Source organism: Notamacropus eugenii, chromosome 2, assembly GCF_028372415.1.
Source record: "Notamacropus eugenii isolate mMacEug1 chromosome 2, mMacEug1.pri_v2, whole genome shotgun sequence".
Taxonomy (NCBI): domain Eukaryota; kingdom Metazoa; phylum Chordata; class Mammalia; order Diprotodontia; family Macropodidae; genus Notamacropus; species Notamacropus eugenii.
Genome location: NC_092873.1, coordinates 43601467 through 43607829, shown reverse-complemented (window position 1 = coordinate 43607829; position 6363 = coordinate 43601467). Strand labels below are relative to the sequence as shown.

The window sequence follows — 6363 nt, the reverse complement described above, 5'->3', positions numbered from 1 at the left end:
CTGCCACTCAGCAGTATGTCACTGAGCATTGAGTTCCCCCACCCCCTTCACTTCTCCTTCATGTGCCATCTTCCCCCTCATTAGACTAGGAGCTCCTTTACAACAGGAACTGGTTTACTCCTTTTGGATCCCAGAAGATAGTACAATTTCTGCCATACCTCTGGCATTTAATAACTTCTTTGTCTGTCTACCTATTTATCTGATGAAGCAATGAGGCTGGCCATATAGGAAATAATTAGCAAGTAATACATGACTGCACATCATCCTTTTCAACTGAAGGCTGATTTCATCAGAAAATACACTGGACACTTTGAAAACATCTATTTTAAGTGAATTCCTTACCTACAGAAAGAAAAAAGAGCCCAGAGACACTTCATCATAAAATGGTAATTTTTCAAAAATTAAATTATTTTCAACTCAGTTGATTTTCTCAACAGTTGATGTCTGTACTATCCAGGGTGAATCAGAACTCCCCCCTTAACCAGCATCAAAAGAGCTGATCAGGGCTCAAGGTTCATGCTATAAATCATGTTCTGCATGTTTTTAGCCTAAGAGGGTCCTTTCAAAGAGTTTGGCTAGAGTGGCAGTCTCATTACATGCTCCATAACTATTGACTCATTTTTTAGTATATCTATGGTAATTGTCTATAAATGTCATGACCTCTCCTACCAAAATTTAGCTTCTCCTATGCTTTTGTACCATGAAAAAGCACATGATTAGACTCAGGCCCAGTTAAATCTGACAAGACAGATTAAGAAGAGAGGTTAAAAATATGCTTTGGTCAACTGGGGAACAACTGTTTCTCAAACAGTTATCAGAAAAGCCAACGCTTAATTTTTTGAGCCATTATCAAGTTGAATCACACTAGAATGCTGCTCACCAAGAGACTAATCCATTATGGGGTTACATCGGCCATAATCAAAAGAAAGTGACATATAGAAAATGTTAAAACCACCTTTGGCAAACAGACTTGCTCATCTGCTTTTTGGTTTCTCTCAAGAGATTCACATTACTGAGCATGCTACATTCTAATGAAAATGGCCACCACTCAAAGCTAACAAAAACCACATGATTATCTCAATAAATGCAGAAAAAGCTTTTGACAAAATACAACACCCATTCCTACTAAAAACACTGGAGAACGTAGGAATAAAGGGAACTTTCCATAAAATAATAAGCAGTATCTATCTAAAACCTTCAGCAAGTATTATATGCAATGGGGATAAGCTAGATGCATTCCCAATAAGATCAGGGGTGAAACAAGGTTGTCCATTATCACCACTATTATTCAATATGGTACTAGAAATGTTAGCTGTAGCAATTAGACAAGATAAAGATATTCAAGGAATAAGAATAGCCAAAGAAGAAACTAAGTTATCACTCTTTGCAGATGATATGATGATTTACCTAGAGAATCCCAGAGATTCAAGTAAAAAATTACTTGAATTAATAAACAACTTTGGCAAAGTTGCAGGTTACAAAATAAACCCACACAAATCTTCTGCATTCCTATATATTAGCAACAAAGTCCAACAGCAAGAGATAGAGAAATCCCATTTAAAGCTAGGGTAGACAGTATAAAATACTTAGGAGTCTACCTGCCAAAACAAACCCAGGGATTATATGAACACAATTACAAGACACTTTTTGCACAAATAAAGTCAGATTTAAGTAAGTGGAAAAACATTAGTTGCTCATGGGTAGGCCGTGCTAATATAATAAAAATGACAATTCTACCTAAATTAATATACTTATTTAGTGCCATACCAATTAAACTATCAGACAATTACTTTCTAGAGCTGGATAAAATAATATCAAAATTCATTTGGAAAAACAAAAGGTCCAGAATATCAAAGGGACTAATGAAAAGAAATGCTTGGGAAGGTGGCCTAGCGCTACCAGACCTCAAACTGTACTATAAAGCAGCAGTTATCAAAACCACTTGGTATTGGCTAAGAAACAGAGAGGTAGACAAGTGGAATAGACTTGGCACTCAAGATGCAGTAGGCAAGGAATATAGCAACCTTCTGTTTGATAAACCCAAGGACCCCAGCTTCTGGGATAAGAACTCAGTGTTTGACAAAAATTGCTGGGAAAACTGGATAACAGTGTGGCGGAAATTAGGCATAGACCCTTACCTGACACCGTACACAAGAATAAAGTCCAAATGGGTACATGATTTAGGTATAAAGATTGATACCATGAATAAACTGGAGAAGCAAGGAATAGTGTACTTATCAGATCTATGGAGAAGGGAAGAATTCTTTACTAAAGGAGAGATAGAAAGCATTATGAAATGCAAAATGGATAACTTTGATTACATTAAACTGAGAAGTTTTTGCACAACCAAACCCAATGCAACCAAAATCCGGAGGGATATAGTAAATTGGGAAAGAATTTTTACAGCTAAGCTTGGGGATAAAGGCCTCATTTCTAGAATATATAGAGAACTGACCCAAATGTATAATCATACAAGTCATTCCCCAATTGATAAATGGTCAAAGGATATGAACAGGCAATTTTCAGAGGAAGAAATTTAAGCTATCTATAATCATATGAAAAAATGCTCTAAATCACTATTGATTAGAGAGATGCAAATCAAAACAACTCTGAGGTACCACATCACACCTATAAGATTGGCAAACATGACAGAACAAGAAAATGATAAATGCTGGAGAGGATGTGGGAGAGTTGGAACACTAATTCATTGTTGGTGGAGCTGCGAGCGTATCCAACCATTCTGGAGAGCAATTTGGAACTATGCCCAAAGGGCTACAAAAATGTGCATACCCTTTGACCCAGCAATATCGCTACTAGGACTATATCCCCAAGAGATCATAAAAATGGGAAAGGGTCCCACATGTACAAAAATATTTATAGCAGCACTCTATGTAGTTGCCAAAAACTGGAAGTCAAGGGGATGTCCATCAATTGGGGAATGGCTGAATAAATTATGAATGTAATGGAGTACTATTGTACCATAAGAAATAATGAACAAGAAGACTTCAGAGAGGCCTGGAAGGACTTATATGATCTGATGCTGAGTGAAAGGAGCAGAACCAGGAGAACTTTGTGCACAGCAATGACCACAGTGTGTGAGTTTTTTCTGGTAGACTTGGAATTTTGTAATAACGCAAAAACTTCTTATAAAAAAAAAAAAATCCCAAAGGTGGTTCTCAAGGCAAAATGCCTTCCACACTCAGAGAAAGAAATATGGAAGTCACTCACAAAATGTAGCAGATCATGTTTGTGTATGTGTATGTGTTTGTGTATCATGTTCTGATTTGTTATACGATTTCTTTCATTCATTTTAGTCTGACTACATAGCATGACTATAGTGAAAATATACTCAATAGGAAAGTATATGTAGAATCTATACAGAATTGTATGCAGTCGTGGGGAGGGAGGGGGGTAGTGGGGGGTAAGTGGGGGGGGGATAAAATCTCAATTGTATGGCAGTGATTGTTAAACATTAAAAAAAAAAAAAAAAAAAGAAAAGAAAATGGCCACCACTGACTGGCTTTCCCAATTCTGCAGGTTTCTGTAATAGCTAAAACTGTAAAGCTTGTTAAGGTGTCCAAAGTTCCTTTACAGATGTTATCTCTTTGGATCCTCACCACCACCCTGTGAGGCAGGGGATATATTACTAACTCCATTTGACAGATGTGAAAACTGAGGCTGACTGAGGGTCAGTTACTTGCCAGAAAAGACTCAGGTCTTCCTGATTCCAGATGCTTCAGTTCAGAAGCTTAAAAAGGTACAAATACCCCTGTGATATTTATCACAGGCCATTGGCCTTTAAGGTAAATTAATTCAGTTCAATTCAATAACATCTATTAAATGCCTACTATGTTCAAGGAAGACACTGTGTTAGATGCTAGAGGGAGGAGCGAGCCATGTAATGGAGAAACTCTTGAGGAAGATGAGGACAAGGAAGAGACTGCCCAGAGACAGTGGGATCCTCAGAGTGAGGGATGGTCAGAGGACTTGATGGAGGAGGCCCAAACCTAGAGGAAGGGGGAGCATTTCTGAAAGGAAAGAGAGGGAGACAGAGAAGGAGAGCAGGTTAGAGAAAATACCCTGAAATGTTGCTGCGAAAAAATGTATGAGGCCCAGAATGTTGGGGGCTACTTGTAATTAATTCTGAAGGAAATGGACCAAGGAGCCACAGGCAAGCTCTGAGCAGTGGAGTTACATGGTTGTGCACTAGAAAGACTACTGCGGGGTGTCACAGATATATCACCATCAGTTGATAAGCATTTATTAAGGGCCGACTGAGGCTCAGGCATGTGCTAAGGCACAAGACATATAAAAATAATAAAACCCCAAAAGTTCCAATATAATACAGGAGCGGAGGGTGGGCAAGAACAGAAGAAAGTTATCATAGTGGCTTCCCAATCGACCTGGCTTAACAATGAAAATCAGTGGAGTTAAAAATTGAAAACTCTTCACACGGCCCTCGAATACATCAGTCTCCAGAAAGAGCCACAGTAGGAAAGAGACAAGGATCCTTCTTCAGGTGTAGGCGCCGTCGTTTGTTTTTATCTCATCTTCATTTCCAAGTCAAGCTTATTTCTCCTCCTCTCCTCACAGTAAAAATCAATACAAAAAGATGCTTACATCCCTCTCCCCTTCATTTTAAGCCTAGTGTTTGGGATAACATGTGGGAATGAGAAAACAGGTCTAGAAAAATGCCTAAGAAAAGTCTGGTGCCTACCTTAAATCTGCTTTTCCATTTTACCTAATAAACACTTTTCATTTTCTCAAGAAAGGGAGGGCCCAGGACCAATTATAAAAGCAAGACAGGAAATTTACAGATTTGTAGAAGTCTTCATGTGGTCAATGGAGGAGGGGCTGTGGAAAGACTGACCTGGTAACACAATGCTATCAGAGTTGGATGCGATCTGGTCCAACAGCCCAGGAAATCAATGTGGAATTATAATAAAAAACAGTCAATAAAGTCTCCTTGCCCTTTGAAAACTGTGAACAAAGAAGGTGCTTGTCATCTGTGAGATGGCCAAACATCATGGAATATTACCAGGCAGTAAGAAACAGTGACTATGGAGGCGGAGCCAAGATGGCGGAGTAGAAAGACACACATACACATAGCTCCGAACCCACAACCCACAGAACGGCTAGAGGGGAGTAACTCACGGCGAATTCTGCACCCAGAGGCCACGGAATATTGGAGCGAGGGAGATTTCTGTTCCGGAGAGACCTGCAAACCTCTCGCGGGGGGTCCTTCGCGCTGCGGACTGGGCGCCGGGACGGGGAGCAGAGTGCAGCCCTGCAGCAGCCGCGACACCGTGAGGAAAAGATCCGAGCGGGCTATGGAGACGGGATCTCCAGCGGCCACGCGGGTCCCTCCACCCACAGAGGGACCTGCAAACCTCTCACAAAAGGTCTGTCGCGCTGCAGACACGGAGCCCAGTCCAGACCTGCGGCAGCCGGGGGTCTGAGAGGTACAGATCCGAGCAGGCTTCAGGGATGAGATATCCAGCGGCGGCACAAGCCCCCCCACCCACAGGTGACGAGGGTCAGTGAGAGAGTCTCTTTGGCCGGTCGAGAGGGGAGTGGGGTGCCCCCATGGCTTGGGCCCCCCCGGGAGATAGAAGCTGAGAGGTGGCTGCAGACAGGGGCTCCCCAAGCAACCGGGAGCCTGGATCCATTGTGGCAGGTCTGTGCATAAACTCCCCGAGGGAACGGTGCCTGAGAGGCGGCCCTGCCCCAACCTGACCATCTGAACTTAATTCTCACACTGAATAGCAGCCCTGCCCCCGCCAAAAGCCCTAAGGCGGGAAGCAGCATTTGAATCCCAGTCCCCAAACGCTGGCTGGGAGGATCAGGAGGTGAGGTGGGTGTGAGGAGAATATTCAGAGGTCAAGCCACTGGCTGGGGAGAATGCCCAAAAAAGGGAAAAGAAATAAAACTACTGAAGGGTACTTTCTTGGTGAACAGGCATTTCCTCCCTTCCTTTCTGATGAGGAAGAACAATGCTTACCATCAGGCAAAGACACAGAAATCGAGGATTCTGTGCCCCAGCCCACCCAATGGGCTCAGGCCATGGAAGAGCTCAAAAAGAATTTTGAAAATCAAGTTAGAGAGGTGGAGGAAAAACTGGGAAGAGAAATGAGAGGGATGAAAGAGAAGCATGAAAAGCAGATCAGCTCCCTGCTAAAGGAGAACCAAAAAAAGGGTGAAGAAATTAACACCTTGAAAACTAGCCTAACTCAATTGGCAAAAGAGGTTCAAAAGGCCAATGAGGAGAAGAATGCTTTCAAAAGCAGAATTAGCCAAATGGAAAAGGAGATTCAAAAGCTCACTGAAGAAAATAGTTCTTTCAAAACTGGAACGGTACAGATG

At 41.8% G+C, this 6363-nt stretch overlaps 1 protein-coding gene across 4 annotated transcripts in view; it reads right to left on the bottom strand.

Moving 5' to 3' along the window:
* The window catches only part of TYW1B (tRNA-yW synthesizing protein 1 homolog B), a 247718-nt gene that overhangs the window by 100012 nt on the left and 141343 nt on the right, over positions 1-6363 (bottom strand). The gene's annotated exons all lie outside the window — the stretch shown is intronic.